An 18,395-nucleotide genomic window follows, 5' to 3' on the forward strand; every position below is an offset into this window, starting at 1 on the left:
TTAGTGAGAACTTCAATGAAGAGATTGCAAAAGTAAAAAAAGGGACATAGAAACCATAAAAAAAGAACAAGTCAGAAGTGAAGAATACCATAACTGAACTGAAGAATGCACTGGAAGGAATTGCCCACAGACTACATGAAGCAGAGGATTGAATCAGTTATTTGGAAGACAAGGTAGCATAAAACACCCAACTGAAAGAGCAAAAAGAAAAAAAGAATTTTTTAAAAAATGAGACTAGTTAAAGAGACCTGTGGAAAAGCATCAAGCGTAACAACATTCGCATCATAGGTGTCCAAGAAGGAGAATAGAGGAGGCAAGAAATTGAAAATCTTCCTTATGAAGTCAGCCATCAGCAACCAATAAAAATAAGGCATATGTTTTCACAGCTTGGCAGAATGGAATTATAAAAAGAAAGGATCACAGTCCTAGTACAGGAAGATTGGTCCTTCTAATAACATTAAATTTTTACAGTCAGGAGGAGACCTAGAAAATAGTCTAAAATATCCCTCTGGGATTTTATACAATGCTTTATGTGATCAAGTTAGGTGAGAAATATCTTTTTTTTAATTGAATATAAAGTGTGAAGACTTTTCAAAGAATTAATATGATTATTTTGTTTTAAAGAACAATTGTGTCTAGGACATCCAGACACAGAGCATCGGAGTCTTGGCAGAGTAAGGAGTTTTGCATGGCATTGTGGCCCAGTGTGGGTGTCACAGAACTAGCAGTGGGAGGACAGTATCTGCATGGATGGAGAACAGGACAACAGAGTGAAGGGAGATTTGTTACCTACAAGAGGATTTATACATAAATTTACCAACACAGAAACACAAGTATATGTGAAGTTTTATGCATGCATTATGTGGTAAAGGAAGCCATGACTCTTTGAAGAAAAGGCTGATATTTTAAAACTGAAGCAGGTAATGTGTAAGATCAAACTAACACATCTTAGTGTCCCAGAAGCAAAAGGGTACTCAAAGAATGGTGGAGACATGGCTGTACACATTTACATTTACACTTGTAATTATTTACATAATTTCAAAGTAACTTATAACAAAATCACACTAATTAGAAAGGGGAAAAGAGTACTTTACAGCTGAGAATCTTGGCAGGTGCCACCTTAATTAAGTGATAAAAAGTGAATATCATCAGTAAAGGTACAAGTCATCACAATGTACCATTTTATAACTAGTCTTAAGTGTCTTAGAGATGGGGAAAGTCTTTGTCTTTCACTTACAACTTTCTCTTCAGCTTGACTCTGTTTCAAAATGAAAGTTTATAAAAAGACAAACATTGAGAACACAAGGACGGAAAACTAATTCCATATATAGAGACTGTAATACTAAAAGGCTTCAGCAGATCAAGTTCCACCGAGATTGAGCATTGCCAGGGAACTTTCCAAGGTACTGAACGATACTCACCTAACCTCACTTCATCCCTTTTATACGAAGCCCTTTTTCTCCACCTGTCTGTTCTTTCCTGTGTCAAGCCCATCCTCTTGAGTTTAACTATGACACAAGTTGCCCACACCAAACGATTACCTTCCATCTATAATTAAGTTTCCCTGAAAGCTAACTTTAATGGTTCTACCAAGTCAGATCTTTTATCCTACCTACACTCCATATGCTCCAGCTCTGGCTGAACTTCTATATGCTTTGGAGCCTATAGAGACTAGTGACTAAGGGTGGGAACTTTTTAAGGCATCTTCCTAGGTTCAAATTCCTCCAATGAGCTGTGTGAAGCATGGCGGGTCTTTTTAACTGCTCTGTGCTTCAGTTTCCTCTTTTGTAAAAAGAAGTTAATATTATTTACCTCAGGCAGTTTTAAGAATTAAATAATTTAGTATGTTTAAAGTACTTAGAATACTGACCACTTTAAGTGCATTTGATGTTATCAATACTATTTTAACTACTCTGTGATATCCCATATTATATTGAATCCATTGTAGAAATATCAAAGTCTGTGCCACCCTGATCCTTTTTAAACACATGGGAAAGTTCTAGATTCTAATGACAACTACTTTAGGTAGAGGAAATGGCATAGAATACAGAGGTCTGACTTCTTCAGCATTGGGTAAGATGTTGTCTTCCAAAATTCACTATTCTCTAGGATTGAATGCATCCTTTCACAGCAGAGAAACCTCTATTTATCAAAGATCAAGTAAGTCAAAGTTGACATATGTTTTTTTTTTATAATTTTGTCACTGATGTCAAATGTCTTGAAACAGATAAATTATTAGTACTGAATTTTCCACATTGTGTTCAAATAGCCTACAGTGTGGTTTCTAGGAAAGTACTGCATTGTAAAAACAAGCGTATATGATGACAGCTGGATCCATCTTTTTCATGTGTGTTTCCTGAGGATTTGAGCCTTAGAAAAATATTTAATTTGTATTTCTGAAAAAAAAATGTAATCTTTACAAGTAGTTAACTTGCAATTGTGATATTTATTCTTATTCAAAGTCTTCCTGTACATGTATGGGTCTACTTAAAATTATAAGGAAAAGTGAAGGTTATAAGTACCCAGTGGTAACTACTTTCCACGAGAATGACAGAACAGGCATAGAAAAATCCACAATACTTAGTAGTTTTTCTGCTAGGGTGGCTACCTGTGCATTGCTTATATATTTCCTGTATTTTTGAAATGTGTTTATGTACCAGATAGTATTATTCGTTATTGTAATCATCAATAATAATTATAGTATCATGGTGCTGATAATAATTTTGTAGAGCTGTACACTTGCACCAAGCTGTACTTTCATTAATTATGAAAAATTACAAAAATACAAAATACTTAGATAAGATATAAGTAAGCAAGAAAGAATAAGAAAAAGTGAGAGCTCATGTACCCACCTATCATTTTAAGAGGGAAAACATCACCAATAACCTTGTAAACACCTGAGATTCCATCCTTAAATTTAAATTCTTCCCTAATTCCTCACCCTGCCAAAATTCCTCCATGGGTTTCTTTTACCATTGCTTTGGGGTTTTTTTTCATATAAGTAGTTTACCATTTATGTCTGCATATATGAAAAATATTTAGTTTTGTACATTTTGAACATTATATAAATGGAATTATACTACCCTGTTTCCCCAAAAATAAGACCTAGCCAGACAATCAGCTCTAATGTGTCTTTTGGAGGAAAAATTAATGTAAGACCCAGTCTTATTTTACTATAAGACCGGGTATAATATAATATAATATAATATAATATAATATAATATAATATAATACAATATAATACCGGGTCTTATATTAATTTTTGCTCCAAAAGACGCATCAGAGCTGATTGTCCAGCTAGGTCTTATTTTCAGGGAAACAGGGGATAGGCATATGTGTCTCTGAGTGTTCTGTGATATATTATGACTGCTTTCCTTCATTCAAAGTGCGTTTTAAAAAAATATCCATCCATGTTAATATAAGAATCTCTAATTCATTCACTTATATATTAATAGAATATTCCACCAAACAACTATAACAACTATATTTATCTACTTATGTATTTTCCTCTAAATGCTAACTAGGATGTTTGCAGTTTTTCTCTATTACAAAAAAAAAGTATTACTACGAACATTCTTGCACATTTCTTTTGGTTCACTTGTGCAAATGTATCTTTACAGTGTAAATTAGAACTGAGGAGTAGTAGCATTTGTTTATCTTCAACTTTGCTATAAGATTCAGATCTATTTTTCAAAATGTGTTTTACCAAATTTAACTTCCTCCAAAAGAGTATAAGTCTTCCCATTGTTTCTCATCCCTGACAGCATTTGGTTTGTCCAATTATTAAATTTGTGTCAATCTGGATGTGAAATAGTATCTCATTATATTTTTAATTTACATTTAATTTGCATTTCTCTGAGGGCCTGTCAAGCACAAGCTGCAGATTCGGAGGAAGCAGGAGACACAGCTGCTGTGAGAGAAGCCTCCAAAAGTAGAAATAAGTAAGAAATAGCCTGGCATTTCCTCTCCCCATACCCTCCAGTATTCCATAAGTGCCTCTAATTAGGAAAACCTACCTGGGAACCTGAGATTAAGGAAGCCTGGGGTGTGTAATTACCTGATATACAGAGCAGGTCAGAGAAGGGCAGGAATTGAATCTGAAATCAAATACAAAAATGGCTCATAGCTACACGGTATTTAACTTGGTATTGAATATTTCTTCCACTAGAATACGAACTTGATGAAGAAATACATTTTGTTTATTTTGTTCCCTTTGCTTAGAAGAGTTTCCAGCATATCAGATGTGCTCAATAAATATTGAATGCATGAATGAATGAATTAATGAATGAATAGTCAAGACCCACATGAGCCATAGCCTTTCACATATTTAAATATTATTATTTGAAAATTGAATTTCTTAAGACTTTCTTTTTTCAGTTTTAGTTTTATAGTAAAATTGAGAGGTTTCACTTATACACCCTGCCAAGACACATGCATAGTTCCCCATATTATCAACAACCCCCACCAGCGTGGTACATCTGTTATAATCAAGGAGTGTCATAATCACTCAAAGTCCATAGTTTATGTGAGGGTTCACTACTGATGTATATTCTGTGGTTTTTGACAAATATATAACGACATGTATTCATCATTGTAGTATCATACAGAATAGTTTCACTGCCCTAAAAATGCTCTGTGCTTTACCACCTCTCCCTCCCCCATCCCAGGGCAATCACTGATCCTTTTACTGTCTCCATAGTTTTGCTTTTTCCAGAATATCAGATAGTTAGAATGTTAGTGTATGTAAGCTTCTCATATTGGCTTCTATCACTTAGTAATATGTATTTCTATGTTTCCTCCATGTTTTTTCCCCCCATGGCTTGATAGGTCATTTCTTCTTAATGCTGAATAATATTTCCTTGTGTGGATATTTCCTTGTCTATCCATTCACCTACTGAAGGATATCTTGGTTGCTTCCAAGTTTTGACATTTATGAATAAAGCTGCTATAAACATTTGCGCTCAGGTTTTCGTACAATCTTTATGGGATGTAGGGAGAAATGGTCCCTCAAAACTCCCTGTATTTCTGAAATAATTTTCCAAGATTTAATAATATTCTTATATTTATTCTTCTTCTGCATGTAGCATAGATATCAGGAATCGTTCACTCACACTTTACCTCCATTTTTATTTCTGCCACTGATAAAACAGCTTGTACCCACCTAACCATTCTCACCATGGCTGTCTTCAAACTGTTGTGTAGATCCTTTCATCTAGCCCAGCTCCCTACCCTTTTTACTTTTTTCATCGTACTCTCTAAATCCACTCTTTCTCTTCTTTTATCCCCGTACTTGAGTTGTATTTCTTCTAGCTATACACGTGGCTGACTTATTTTTATGTGTGAAATATTCACTTATATCTGCCCACCTTACGTGCTATGACTTTTTTCTCTTGATCATCCATCTGTGTATTTTTACTTAGTAATTGTCATGATCTATAGTTACCCTGTATTCTATTTGTTTTCTTATTGAAGTGTTTCACCTCACTAGAGTATAAACCCATGGGGAAAGGAAATGTGTAGTTTTGTTTGTTTCATGCTATATTTACAGAGACTAACCTAGTACCTGGTAGCTCTATGAATTTATGAATCTAATAGGAAGCACCAGTTCTTTTTTTCTCATATAAATGAATTAGTTTTAAAATAAAAACAAATGTGATTTTCACTAATATATGACTATCTACTGGGTTTGTGTATAGCGGCTAATGTTGTGTAAATGTGTACCCTCATGCTAAGGGGACAGAATGCATTTGATTTTGCCTTATCATGTAACTCTTTGTACTGGTACATTGTTTTCTTCAGGATATTGATCATAGTACAGACAAAAGTATGTTATTGGCTATCAAAAATTATCTGACTATTTTTGCACGATATAGATCCCCAGTTTCTTCAATATTGTAAGCATATTTTATTATTTTGGCTCTTCTTACCCTCTGGACATTCTTCTCTGGAAACACCCCAGGTTATTATATTCCTTTTAAAGTGCAGAGCCTGGAAATTGACAGTGGTCTCAGTAGCGTGGAGGAGAGCAAGAATATGAGCTCTATCGCTGTGCTGCCTTTGAAAAATATATATTCCTAAGCGTGATGGGAAATTGACATTGATTCATTCACATTTTAAGTACCTACCAGGAAAAAATGTAGATAGTGATCCCACTAATTCCAAGCACTGAAAATTAAAATAGAATTTAAAAAATGAAAATGTTGGGATATTTTTTTAAAAATTGCTTAATATTAATTTTAAATTGAAATTTACTTATCCTTTAAACAATACTTATCACGTAGTGAATTAACTTAATTTATTGGACAAATGAAGATTCTTTTTCAAGTTTATTGGATAATTTTTCAGAATTAACGAAACTGTTAGATGCAAGGGGCTTTTTGCTAAGTTGCAAAGATAAAATTAGACAAATAATTTTTTAAATGGTCTCTTATTATTTGAAAACTATACCATTATAGTTTTGGATCAGATTTTAGAGTTGAATGATATACTTAAACTCTATGTCACTAAATATATGATTGTTCAGGAAACTGAGACTCACAAAATTAAACCATTTAACCAAGATCTGACGTTAGCAGCAGCACGAACAGTAGCATTCCGGTGTTCTGACGTATCGCCGGTTTCTTCTTCAGCTCTACCATGTCATTTCATATCCAGGAAGGATGATCGCACAACCTGAAGATGAAATAATTGTTCAAGAAAGTCTATTGCCTATTTCAGTATAAGAGATCAAATGAGGATAAAAGTGTTCAAAGCCTAAGGCATGATATCAGTATCCTACTCTGGTATCGATTGAGTGATGGTGGACAAGTCAATTTTGTTGCGGTGGAGTTTTCTTAGAGGGTGATGATAAAAATTAAATAAGAAAATATGTAGATGTATCTTTAAAACCCTAAGGTGTTATCAGCCGTGTTTTTTTTTTTTTTAGTCACTCAGCCCTAATTTACTCCACTTATAATTTTTCAGGCCCCTGGATAAAAACTGTCACGACAAAAAACATTATCAGATTAGTTAAACTAATATTTTATTTGTCCAGCACAACTATGGACTATGTTATTCTAGATGATAAAGTTGTATGGTTTATGGTTAATGTTCTTCAAATGCATAGATTTCCCCGTTTTTAAATCAGATTGAACACAACAGAATAAACTAAATATACAATGCTGTTAATAAAATAATTCTGAAAATATATGTATCCAGAATAATTTTTGTGACTATCAGTTTCATGGGACAACGTGTAAAAAATTATTATATATGTTAAACCTTTTCAGTTATTTAAATTCTAGGTAAATGATAGCTTTATTATGATTATAAGATACCTGAAAATATGATCAAACGAAGGGGCTAAAAGTAATTTTATTGAGTTTTACATTGTTAGTAGATCAATGAAATATGTCACTAATATTCTTGTATTACAAACTAACATTTATTTGGAAATCATAAATTTGAGTATCTTTCTTTCTAAAAGAATCTTAATTCACAAAAACTAATATAGTAAATAATATAGAAACAATAAATGATGCAATTACAAAAGGCATTAAAGTAGTATATGGAAGAAGTCCATTTTCAGGGTTTCTGTTCAGTGTTCTACCAGCTTTTCCTAAAAAGAGAAAATACGAAAGCTGGAAGCCAAAGAATTATATGCATTAGACTTTTTGTGCTGGCAGGATAGGAGCTATTAGATCATAATGTCCATAATTTAGTGAGTATAGAATTGTTTCCTATACCATTACCCACTTCTTTGTCTGTTCTACACAAATGGCTCAAGCCAGGGGCTTTTTACTACATCCCTTAGGAAACAATTCCTCAGCCTAATAGACATAACAAGGCTGCTTTTTCTACGATCGTCACTCAAAAATTCCCTATACTCAATTTCATCCCATTACTTCTAGTTATTTTCTCTTGTCAAACCTAAAATTTGCTCCTTTTCCCCCTTTTTTTACCCTACAGATGCTTTTAAGTGATTGAATTTCCCATTAGTCTTTTCACCAAATTAAATGGATACTGTCTTTTAATCTCTGTCCATTAATCATTTCATTTAGACCCTTAATCATGTTTATTGTTCCTTCCTGAAGTTTCATTTGTTCACATTTTTCTCACATTGAGAAATCTATATTTCTTCTCTGTATTGTGGGCAATTTTTAAAGAAATTTAAATGGTCTTATTTCTGCCTAGACTAATCTCACCTCCCAGAGATGATTCTTTTTTGTTGCCCTCAATAGTATTTATGCCTAGGTTACACTTTAATAACTATATAGTTAATTATGCACACTGTAGTTTTTGTGTGTTTTTGTTTTGTACACTTGACTATGCAATTTTCATAAGCCTTTTAATGGGATAGATTGCTTTTCCTCCTTTTTGGGAACTCCAGTGTCCATTGAGCTGTTACATTTAGTTAATTTTAAAAAGCATATTGGTTCATCAACTTTAGTCAGTAACCGCATTTACATATTCTTAAAAAAGATATCATATCCCAGGCTTACTAGTTGAGTCATGGAGTAGTTTTTTCTACCTAAAATCTTCTTGTAGCAATGGCCTCCCTCCCACCTACTAAATGTGCTCAAGCTTTCCAACCTACGTAGAGCTATTTCAAGGGAGATTAAAACATACTTAACCAAAAACAACAAAAGAACAAGACAAACAAATGAGAAACAGAAACTCATAGACACAGGCAATAGTTTAGTGGTTACCAGAGGGTAAAGGGAGGGGGGGTGGGAGATGAGGGTAAGGGGGATCAAATATATGGTGATGGAAGGAGAACTGACTCTGGGTGGTGAACACACAATGGGATTTATAGATGATGTAATACAGAGTTGTACACCTGAAATCTATGTAATTTTACTAACAATTATCACCCCAATAAATTTAAATTAAAAAAAAAACATACTTAACCATAGTATCTAGTATTTCACACCTTATTAAGAATTGTTGCTTAAAATTAGAGGTCCATTGCATCTGCTGCAGATTTCCAGACAAATGCATATCTTTGGAAGCGGACAGAACACATGAAATGTTATTAGATGAAATATTTTAGCTCTGAATGGAAAGTTCACAGCTCATAGGAGGATGAGATGTGCAGTAGGTTATTTGTTAAGGTAGGCTGTGAGGTGAGTGACATAGATCTAGAAAGCTTCTTTTCCATGTAGGGGAAGACAGTAGCCAATATTGGACTATTCCAGTGGAAGGGCTCCACACAATCCCAGACAAGGGGCAGGTTTGGAGCGGACTGAGGGACTGACAAAATAGACAGACAAGTGATGTCCATTTCCTTCTAGGATATGCTTCTGCCTCAGCTTTCTAAGACTTTATTTTCCAGAGGCTCAGAGATGTTGAGAATCATTGACAAGAATAAATACCAAAATATAGAACCCAGATTGAAATATTGTAAGGGATTTTTCTCTGTTGTACTTTTTGCACTCTAGCCACAGAGAAAATGATACTATTGTGAATATGGTGTATAGTAATGGTGGCTATGTTTGAAGAACAACCTGGAATAGAATGTGGTATGAACCACATCCTTCCTGGATTCTGTAAGAAGATGGGATTCTGGTTATTTCTGTGGTGTTTTAGTAACTCTTTGTAAAGTAGGATTCCCTCTAAGAAAAACCACAGGAAGAATCCAGAAGATATTAATCATAATGGGATTTCAAAGTAGCAACTTGTTTCTATGGGTCAATGATTTACTTCAGAATGCCGTGAAACTTAAATGAGGGATGAAATATGTAATTTAGCAATGAGATTTAAAACATTATAGCTGAATTGCTGATAAAGACTTAGTATTACTTATTTCTGCAAAATTAGACCTCGAAACTTTGTTGCTCCTGATGATGATAGCAAAATCATAGATTTTTTCTGTTTACATACCTTTCTCTATTATTAAAATACATATGCCCACTCAAAATGCAAGTCATTTGAAATTTGCAAATTTAAGCAATGTGCTGTTTATGTTCTATAGTAAGTCATAAAACATTAAGAAACCTCTTTATTGAAACAGAGTTTATTATTGATTTTTGCAGCACCCTCCTAAGCATTATATTTCTGTAAGACACATGATTGTATGATTTTCTATAACTTTCGTTTTACTTGTGGTGAATTATCAAACATATACTTCAACAATATTACTTACATATCCATTTGGATGTGAGTTATTTATTTGGTTGTGTCTACTGAACATTGTGTTTTAAATTTTGTATCATATTTAGTAATTAGTGGTCATATTTTGGCAAGATTTATTATTCATGAGCTGCATCTATTTCTGGTAGATGGTTCCATTATCTCCTAAATGCTTTATGGTTTGTGTTTAATCGTTCATACTACCTCTATCATTTTTTTCTGCTTTGAACAGTTTGGTTTTAGTGATTTTTAATGGGACATTAATCAGTCTATAATTCTATAATTTGATGAACTTGATTTTCATATAAATTGTTAATTTGAAGGAAAGTTAATTTTATTTTTTAAGATCAGTAATTCCATTGCTTTTGTTTGATTGTTTTATTCGTTTAAGTAAATATTTAGTAGTCTACAAAATTATTTGTGGGAATTTCTTCCTGTATCTAAAAGCCAAACATTATGGTTCTCAGACTACCAGAGTTTTATAGTCAACTAAATGTATTTCTATCTCCTCTGCCTTCTACACACTGTACAGGAAAAATAAATGTTTTGAAAGTTCAAACCCAAAGTGAGCTCAGGTAGTACGATTATCATGGCCCCTAAATTCGAAATGACTTAACAGAAGAATTAAGGCTATTCTCATTTTAGATCTGTTGTCTTTAGAGCTCTGCAGGTGTAGCCACGGGGCCGATGAATGTCAACAACTTTCAGGAGTGGTTACCAAGAATAGAATCTAGTTTCTGGTTGTTGTATGGCCATATACAGAAAGCAATGAACACAATCTAGTTTCTTCAATTCCGTGCTATAGTAGTTAGGATTTCCTAGATTTTCTGCAATCACTAGTGTTCTCCTACCTCTCCCAGACTTAGGTGCTTACCATGATGAAGGTTTATTTTTTACTCCTTCAACATGCCCTTCTGGGAGTCATCTGTTGCTTTATCTCTTGTCACCTTCACTGGAACCCAGGTGGACCAGGCAGCCCCAGCTGGAAACACAACCTGTTATCTAGTAATGGGAAAAAATCATGACAAGTGGGGGATGGGTGAGAAAGGGAAAGGAATTAGGAAGTACAAATTGGTTGTTACAAAATAACCACAGGGATGTGAAATATAGAATGTGGAATATAGTCAATAATATTGTAAAAACTATGTATAGTGTCAGGTGGGTACTAGACTTACCTGGGGATCACTTCATATATTATATAAATGTCTAACCACTGCAACCTAAAACTGATATAAAATAGTATTGAATGTCAACTATGATTGAAATATACATATATATTCACAGGATGTAAAGTACAGTATAGGGAATATAGTCAATGGTATTTTAATAACTATGTACGATGTCAGATGGGTAGTAGACTTGTTGGGGTTACCACTTTCTGAGGTGTGTAAATAGCTAATCACTATGTTGTTTTGTATACCTGAAACTAATAATAATAATAATAATAATAACAATAATAATACGAATATGATAAGCCACGTGCTGATTCTTGAAAATTCTGCCCAAACTGCATTGCTCACAGCCAGTCATATAGTGGTATGTGATCCTCTTCAAAGGAGAGGAAGCTGAGGGAGGGATACTTGATTGCTCAAATTTTTCTTCCATGCAAAAGGATACTAGAAGTGCAAATGTAGAGCAGAGTCAATTTAAGAATAGGGCATTTTATAACACACACATGCTATGTGTGTCCTATAACACAAATGCTTATGTGTATGTGTTGTAACGTCATATATTTTTCAAAAAATGTATTTAGTTAGCTAAAATTTTAAAATATTATGCTATCCAAAGTTTTTTCACCTCATATTTTGCTTATTGAACTTTTCTTTTACTAATGTTTGATAAACAATTTTATCAGTAAGGGTATTTATCCCATCTTAGCATATTTTAACAATTTGGTTTATTTTTCTTGATAAATATATGATTCTTGAACACATTAGTAATGCGTTTTTCTGATCAATGTATTTCATTATTTTCAAGGTATGATTATAAATGAAAGTTTTGTTCCCTCTGTTAAGTCTAGCATCCAAATATTTCAGCATGTGTGTTATATTGTTTATCCTTTAATTTCTTCTGACTTTTTTGAATAATTTAAATTATGGAGTCACTCCATTTCAGTCAATATTTTTAACATTTAATTAATTGAATAATGTAATAAACACTCAATTGGACATCTCAATCTACATCATAAAATACCATGTGCAATACAGCATTATCTTTACATTTTTCCATCTAACCATAATTTAACTTGCTGATTTTACATCCATGTTTACAGAATCTAGTAATTAAGTCAAATTTTCAAACTAGAGTTTTATTTTTAATATGCAAAAAATAGGTGTATATAGAAATACACAGTAACTTTTTTTAAATTAGAAATTTTTCTAGTTAGAAAGTAATAAATTACTTGTATTATTTAGCAAAGTATACTTTAAGTATTTCAGTGAAACAGTTTATTGTTGTTGTTTTTTAAATAAATCTTAGATTTATCATTTTTGTGCCAAAAATTGAAAGAGTTTTACCACAATTCGTGTCATCATCATAAAATTTCTGGAAAAAGGATATGTTTAGTTTATTTTTGCATGTTTTCATTGAGTGATACTGTTAAAATTACAACTTGCACATATCACAATCTTGATCATTCTTGCCCTCCCATTTCTCCTTTCCTGGGAAAGTTTTTGTTGGTTTGTTTGTGGGTTTGTTTGTTTTTTTCCACATTTATGTGCATATTGGAATTGAGAAGTTCTCATAAATGGATCGTCACCACTCAGCTAAATTTAAACAAACATCTTTTATACAAATATACTTTGTATTTTGTAACTCTTGCTAGGACTTGAAGATTGCGTAGGTTCAAAGTTCATGTTATATTCAATAAATAAATGTCCATGATCACTTTCTTTCTATAGAAATAAGAACCACAGAACTTTAGACTCAGAAAATACCACAGTAACATCTTTTGTGTCTTACCATCTCTCCTGTATGATAGCTCTACAAACGCTAGAAGTCAGCAGTCATATTTTCTAAAAATCTTTTCCCTGGGATAAATATCTCTATTTTCCTAATTATTTTTCTTATGTCAGTGTCAGATTTGTCACTATATTGGTTTATATTTTGCTATCTAGTTTCTTTTCCCTTCCTTCCTTCCTTCCTTCCTTCCTTCCTTCCTTCCTTCCTTCCTTCCTTCCTTCCTTCCTTCCTTCCTTCCTTCCTTCCTTCCCTGCTTCCATCCTTCCCTACCTTTCTCTCTCCCTTACTCCCTCACTTCCCCTCCATCATTCCCAGCCTTCCTTCCTTTTTTTTTTTTTTTTCTTTCTTTTTTCAGTATGGGGGTGTGGAATTTGATATGTTCTGAACTATAAGGAACAGAGTGACTACTACCTGTCTTGATCATAACACAAGACTTGGGTAATTGCAACTTAAGATAGCCTTATTAGCTCTCAAATCACACCATTAGCTTGAGTTAGTGGTTGGTTGAATCACATAGGTGGTTTCTCATTGATCTCTGAACTTAATTTTCAAAGATTCTATTACTCAGTGTTACATTTCAGCTTTTATGTACTTAACCTTTTTTTTTTTTAAGTTGTAAGTGTCCATTTTCATATTCAGTTAGTTTTTCAGGATGTTGACTCTCCCTTTTTCTATACCTCAGCTGTGTATTGGATGAATTCTTCACTGATAATATGTTAAACTTCACAGGATCAAGTACACAGGCTTATGGCAGGGTATTCGAGTTTCCTTCACATTGACATTGATGAATCAACACAGGAAGTCCACTTGCTTAATTAGCTACAACTCCACCTAAATGTACTGTCAATCAGCCAATTTTTCTCTACTCTGTATACAATGAGCTGAAGAAATCCCTTGTCAAATGCTTACCTGGAATCAACATAAACCTCTCCTAAGACATTCTCATGATCTAAAAGCTGTCTCACTTTGCAAAAGTAGAAAATAAGTTTTGCTACATATTATTCCTTCTCAATAATGCCATATCCTTTCTCTGTGCCTTAAAATGCCCTAATTGTTTACAGGAAGCCCAGAAAATTGCTGTTTTTATTTATTGTTTTATTATTAATTTTCCTATTTTAGAAAATGATTATATTTTTGTATCTCCTAGTAAGAGAACTTTAGTAATCATATTTGCAACTTATAAAAATGGATATATAATTTTCTGGTACTAAATTTTTTAATGTGGTTAAAATATCTAGGGGCTTTTCTAATATCAGTTAAGATTATTTTTAAAATGTGGAGTTGACAAAAACTTATCACACATTTTATTCTCACAATAATATTTTACTTCAATATTAGAGAGAAAAAAATAAACCAGTTAATAACAAAAAAACTGACTTGTTGGGCCAGAGTATTGTACTGATCTTTAGACTGAAAACCATTAAAATTTTATTCTGTTCTAAACATAGTGCATACTGATTATCTGCACTTAAATGCTGCTTAAGAAAAAAGTCTCTTTTTGAGAGATACGGCAGGGGAAGGCATTTTTAAAGTGTGATGAAAGGAACAGAACCTTATTTGCAAGCAGACTTTCTCTGATTAACCTTGAAGCATGGGAAACACAAACTACTATATTTACCACTATTTCACATTAAAATTTATTTTCTCGCATCTCTATCTTCTTAGAGTATGATGCTATTGTATTCATTTCTCTTTGCGTTTAAAAAAAATTTATGTTGTCTCTTAATGTCTATCACAGCTTCATCTACTTACATGTATCCAACATAGTGCCATATGAAAAGTAGATATAATATTCACAGAATGAGCAAGGGACTCTTAATTTAATATTATCTTTTATCCAGGCAGTGGTTGGTCTAGAACAAAGGCAAATAACATTACCATTTGATTGAATTTATCTACCTAAGAACTATGGCATATGAATAAAAACATCGTTTAAAATAATTGCTGCTTTCTTATGATTTATAAGCGAGTCCTACAGGAGTCCTTAAAACAGAGTGGCTTTTAACTATGCTAGTTTTTGGTTAGTAGAGAATTCCTTCTAAGCAGTAACCATTTGTGTCTTTTGAAGGGCCAACCACAACCTCTGATCATCAACCGTGATGTAACAAACACACAGAAAATTGCATGTTTAGTTCCCAATAAATGAAAGTAGTGGTGATGTAGTATATTTTAATATATCTATATCCATATCCATTTGTTTATTTGCTATCTAAAAATTATCTGATATTTACATGCATTTTCAGGTGGGTTTACATTTTTGTCTCTGTTTTACAAAAATATTTGGAGCTTTTATTCACAGATTTCTTAGGATAATAGTAACATTCTTAAGAATTTAGTATTTGAATTGAAAATGTTTATTAATACTTTATCTAATTTCAAGGCATTATACTATAACAGATGCCTACACCATTTATTTTTTTATTTTTTTATTTGTTCTTTTGTCTTTTGCCAATGTATTTCACTTCTGCATTTTTATTCTCAACTTTTATCTTGCTTGCTTCACAATTCTGTTTGACATCGAGTAAAATATCCGCCTCCAGGCCTCTTTTCCTTGCCAACTTTTATTACAATTACACATATTATGAGCATTTCATTCATGGTGATCATCTTACCAAAACCACTGTACCGTGAAGTTCTCATCTCTTCTGCTTAGTGTCAAATTTAGCTCACCTTTTTAAAGTTCCATATTTCTCCTCAAACTTACAATCTCATGTAGATTTGTTTTTAACTTTTGAGTTGTGCTTTCTTCATCTAATTTAGCAATTCATCCAAATTAGTTTATAAGCCATGTATTTAAATGTAATATCTATAACTCTCCCCATTATTTAGAAGGCCTTTTAGTGCATTATTTAATATATCATAGTATCCCAGTTTGAAATTACTATACATATTGCTGTTAACTACTGATTTATAGCTGAAAAAAAATTGCTCATCTGACCACATCCTTGCTGTTATATTTCTATGTACAAAGTATAATTTATATGTTTGCTACCTTTCCTTTTCATCTGTCAAATAATAAACATGAATGAATAGTCTATTTAAAGTAGACAAATAGATTAATCTATGGCTTTGGAATGTTTTTAACCTATACATGTTTCAAAATTCTTGAAGACACTCAGAATTTTTTAAATAGCTTGGATAGTATTTGAATGTCATTAAAGTTCATTAAATTTCACTAAGCGCTATGCTATGACATGTTCACCTATTTCAATTTAGAGCATAAACTGATTATAGTAATGGCATATAGGGATATGCCAGGTATGTTTTGATATCCAGCTTTTATAGATGTTCATATTAGCCACAATAAGGCGTTGTCATCATGATCCAAGGGCATAATGGAAATCAGTTTCTGACAGAGCATATATTGTCCTTGAAAACTGAACTGACAAAGTGAGGAGTCCAACAATACTTCCAATGGTGAAGAATAGATCAAGGATATTCCTACAGGTCTAGGAATGATGAAAACTATTGCGACTTCAATATCGTTGCCTTTCTAATATTTTTGCCTTAGTATCCAAGAAGGTAAAATATTTTCAATATTTATTTATGTATATGTAATATATCATATATCTCATAACACAAGAATAATTAGAACAAACATAAGTAACTCATTGAAGAGATGTAGAATAAATTTTTTCCTGAAAAAAAAAGCTAAGTTGAATTTGTGATTCTGATTAGCTTACTGTATGTTTGACTCAAGCTTTTATGCAGAAAGTGTGAACTTATCAATTTTATGCTAAATGTGTTAATAGGCTGGCTTTGATTTATTTAGTTTCTTCTGTTCACCATCATATTTGTCAACTATTCATCTCCTCCAATAAATTGTAACCATAGACAAATTGAATTAATTTTGTACAAACTTTGCCTGAATAAAACACATCTTTTCTCATTTCTAAAAAATATGTTCATTAAATGCAGAACTTTCAATTTGTGCTTAGACTGCAAATGATTTCTTTTCCAAGTCCACTTGTAGCAGGAAGTTGAAAGATCAATAATATATTTGTTTTAAAAAATAATTGAATATCAATCATCTGCATTCAATTTTGCATGGTCATTATGCTTTCCTTACTATACCAAATAATAGCTTTTTTTTTCTTTTACAGATGAGTCTCTATATAATTATACTGAATATAGCTATATCTTAACATTTTTATGTTAACTACATTGCAAATTGAAAAATTTTTAACCTGGGCTAACATGGTAATAACCCTAAAGTAAAAGTCATTCCCAAAAGCTGTTCCAGACACACAACAGCAATGAAGAAATGCAGCAAAATGACTCTGATATACTGACAACTGCTATATGTCCTTCCACTCTGAATTAGTGGTCGTTGACGTTTCAAAAATGTATGTTTGGTGAAAATTTTTGAACTGTACATAAGAATGCTGAGTTTTCTAAGCCCTGAAGGAAAACCTTTTCTTTTGCATCTCAGTCGTGTAAGAGTTAATTCTGTTTCCTACAAGGATGTAATCTGTAAGTTAGGTCTGGAAGGCTGCAAAGGCAACCTGGACTTGAAGTAACACTTCTGTTGTCAAGGGTTACTGATGGGGGAAGGGAAGGAGCTGTAAAGGAAGGAGTTATGGAAATGAAGAAAGATTGTAGCACATACTACATAAATTCAAATGCTATACATGTATTTGGAATAAGATTTCAGTTCTGTTGTATTTTTGCACTTTGATTTTTCATTTATTTACTTTACACATGGCTGGTGAATTTAAGAGTTGGTTGCTACTGACCTTATTCAGTGTATCACTTTCTAATATCATTGAACTGTAAATTATAGACATAATCATTTTATAATTAAATTTACGTTACTACTTACATCTAAAACATAATAAAATGATGTTATTTATTAGGTTATAATGCCAATAAATACCTTAGATGGAACTTGGCAGAATCTGTCATTTTAGTTTGACATGAGGATTTCTCTTTTTACAAAATTAAATGTCAGGGAAATGCATGCTTCAGGGCTTTAAATTCATATATATTAAGATTCAACTATTAATATTCTAATTTTTAAGATAGTTAGCTTTAATGATGATGTAGTGAAGTGTTTTTGCAATGTTACAATATTTCATTTTGCCAGTCACCACAGGCCTGCCTCACTTTAAATCTCCTCTGCCAATTTGCATTACTAATAGGCTTGCAAAGATAGAAACTGTAAAAAGAAAATGTGGCAATTAATAGTGAATGTTTGACATATTGTGACATTATCAATATCTTTAAGTTGATTTATATTTTCTGTCAATATTCACAAATAAAATATCTTAGTTTCTTGGTTCTGCAAAATAAAAATGATACCCATGACATTGTCATTGATGGCA

At 32.6% G+C, this 18,395-nt stretch overlaps 1 pseudogene; it reads left to right on the forward strand.

The window, feature by feature from the left end:
* The window catches only part of LOC109457250 (elongation factor 1-gamma pseudogene), a 131,131-nt pseudogene that overhangs the window by 111,906 nt on the left and 830 nt on the right, over window positions 1-18,395 (forward strand).

The sequence above is a fragment of the Rhinolophus sinicus genome, chromosome 17 (assembly GCF_057876585.1).
Source record: "Rhinolophus sinicus isolate RSI-liver-muscle chromosome 17, RSI-T2T, whole genome shotgun sequence".
NCBI lineage: Eukaryota > Metazoa > Chordata > Mammalia > Chiroptera > Rhinolophidae > Rhinolophus > Rhinolophus sinicus.